This window comes from Papaver somniferum, unplaced genomic scaffold, assembly GCF_003573695.1.
Source record: "Papaver somniferum cultivar HN1 unplaced genomic scaffold, ASM357369v1 unplaced-scaffold_137, whole genome shotgun sequence".
In the NCBI taxonomy this organism is placed as follows: Eukaryota; Viridiplantae; Streptophyta; class Magnoliopsida; order Ranunculales; family Papaveraceae; genus Papaver; species Papaver somniferum.
The window spans coordinates 10,664,016-10,667,340 of record NW_020622934.1 but is presented as its reverse complement, the minus strand read 5'-3'; positions in this window follow the sequence as shown (position 1 = coordinate 10,667,340).

Below are 3,325 nucleotides of genomic sequence, written 5' to 3'. Positions count from 1 at the left end.
AACATACATCCCATGATGACTGGTAACCAAACAAGCCGGATCGATCTTTTGGCTCACCCCAAGATCTCCCATTCTTCTTGGCTGGCAAAAACTGCATAGCATTAATGATTTGTCTTGCCGAGTCTTTTGGTGGGATACTTCTTCTTTTCCTTCTTCTCCTCCTCCATCACGCCTTTACTCTTATCAATAGCAGTAGCAACACTTGTTTCGGCCAAGTTTTCATCTTCAATCTCTAAATTTGGTTGTTCAACAACCACATTTGCACTTCCTCCACCTTTATTTCCTCCACCTTTCTTTCCCCCTCCTTCCAATCCTCCACCTTCACTTCCTACACCTATGATAATTCCACTTGCATTCCTTGCATTTGCACCCAATGGTTCTGTGTGACGAGGTTGCGGAGTCGGGACATTACCAGGTGTTACTTCTTGTGATCTTTTCTTCCTCCTTTCATTTTATCTGTTCAAAGTTGATTGCATATCAATACAAACAAAACCAAAAAAAACAAAAGTAAATAAGTAAATATAGTTGGGAAATCTAGACACAACCAAGCCGTGACATAAAAAAACGGCTAGGAAAAGTTGACATCCCAGACGCAACTCAATTTACGGATAGGACCTTTAGTAATCGACGAAGACGTAACACCAGTAGTTGCTAGGGAATTGTTAGATCATTGTTCGATCAAACTCGCAAACGTTGCTATCTCAGGTTTGTTTGCCAAGTTTAGTTGATCAAAACGATATTCTTTAGGATAGAATATGTAGTTGAGCTTTAGACTTCACAGCGTTCATCGATTGAAGAAGAAGATCTACTGAGGAGAGCTTGAAGGAAGTTAGAGCACTGCTCAGTCGAACTCGCAACCGTTGGTATCTAAAGCTTGTTTGTCAAGTTTGGGTTTCAAAGCTATAAGTCTTCATTTCTAGTTTACTTATAGTTATACCTCGGATTAGGATAGAATGTGTAGTTGAGCTTTAGACTTCACGGCATTCATCGATTGAAGATGAAGATCTACTATGAGGAGCTTGGAGGATTTTCATCAACAAAAGGTATATGGAGACTTGAACTCATCTATCACTCGGAAGTTTATTATATTCTATCTCCTATTGGGACTAAGTCGTATAGTTATATAGACTTTTACATTATACACATTTGATATTTCGAGCCGAGTTTAACTCTCTTATATTTTTCTCAAAATATGTGTTGGAAATATTTTTGCTATAACTACGTTCATCATTATACTTGACGAGTTTAGTTGGAAACAATTTATTTGCTAGAAACTAAATAATGAGTCAAAAGATGATCATGTGAAAATCGCATTGTAACATCTTACATGATTTGTATGTGACAGTCATTTGATGTAGACTCTAAATATTTCGTATTGACACTTGAAAATTACTTATAAGTTAATAGTTTGTGTGAGACATCTATTGTCATCTTCTAAGGATGTTTCAATGATTGAAATGGGAGTTTAGAACAATTAACCATTGTCTGGATATAACACATTATGCATACCCGTATGCAAACTGTTGTAAGAATAATTTAGGCCCGGGAACCTACTATGCATACCCATATGTGAATGGTTTTAATTGTTAAAGTCCGCGAACTAAGTTTGTGTGCCCGTTTGCAAACTGTTTTACCTGAGTTCGGTCTGGAGAGACAATATGCGTACCCGTTTGCGAACTGTCGGAAAAAATTAAAGTCTGAAATCTAGTTTGCAAACTGAGTTGGTTTAAGTTCTAAAATCGGTTAAGTATGATTTCATACTCATGAACAAATACATTTATAAACTAGGGAATGCAATCTTTGCAAATTGTGGCTATAATGTTGATGAATTGATTCTTTTGAATCAATCCGATTTTGCTTCAATTGTGTCTTGTATACTTCTATGAGAATATAAAAAATTGAACAACTCTATGAGTAACACAATTAGATTCATTTGATCTAGAAGTGTTAGATGAATGAGGTTAATACAAAAGTATTCATGTGGCTAACTTCGGTTAACTGTTATGGAGCCAACTCAATATACCCGTTTAGGTACGGTTATCCATATCTAAATGAAGGTATATTTCATTTGTGTGTAACAAGCTAAGACCATCTAACGGTGGATAAATATTGATTTGGTTTTAAGCAAACTTAGCTTGAATCTTAAATCAGGATTTCATTGTTAAGTGCATATTTTGCATATATTTAGTGTCGAATCCATGTTAGTAATTTCTTATATTCTTGCAAATTATTGTATATTACGTTTGTTTTTCTCTATTTGTGTTTTATTAGGTGAATCATCCAAAAGAAGCGAATCGACACTTAATTGTGTAATAAAAGAAGTTAGCCGCAAGTAGAGAAGGGCCAAAGATCAAGTGGAGCTCGTTCATATCTAGGAGTTTTTGCTATCATCTCGAAGAGGACGAAAAGACAAAACCAATGGCGAAAGAATGGAGTCAATCCGACGTTGTATGAAGAATCTGGGAGCGTTTGAAGCAAGTTAAACTTGCAAAATGGTGAAAGCACATAATTGCTATTGGAACCCCAATAATACGTTAAGGGGCAGGCATGTTTCAAATGAAATTTGCACTATCAGTCTTCCGGGACTTGCAGTTGGGTGAGAATTGCTAATTCCACCTGTGGAATTTCTCAGGGCAGACCACCTTCTTCTTCAACTCACTTCACGATCAGTTCAGGGAGGTTCCGACTGAGTTTTGGATATGGAAATCGTGGGTTTAAAGAACTGAAGGATGGACATATCTTGGGTGCTGAGAAGACTTGGAAGAGAAGATAATGGCTTGTTGCCATTGATGATTGGTATGCTGGCGATGCTCGTGATAAGTTCGAGGCTGTAATGATCATGAGGCCGAGAGGAGTTCAACTAAAACAAAGAACTTAATGATGTTGCGAGTTGATGGTAGCAGTGAAGATGAAGTTGTTGGCTACCATTATCTGATGCCATTAAAGCCTCGGTGGTGCTGTGTTGTGAACATAAAGATCTGGTGTCATCTGAGTATTCACAAATAATGCGTGCAGACTCATGACAATAAAGTAAATAAGCTGCGCCTGAGGGGAATGGATAGGTTATGTCGAATCCTTGACTCAGAGTTCTAATACTCTTCCTCGTCTCATCAACTACAATCATTGTTCTTGGCTCATACAGTAAGATAAATAGTCGATGAAATATAAATGTACGAACATGATATACCATAAGTATCGAATTGAATATATAAAGTATAAATGCATGAATATAGATGAAACGATTAACTTATATGATTCATCACTCAGATATCTGTCTACGGGTTTGGGTTTTTCATTATATGTATAAAGGTTACAGAAACAGTCG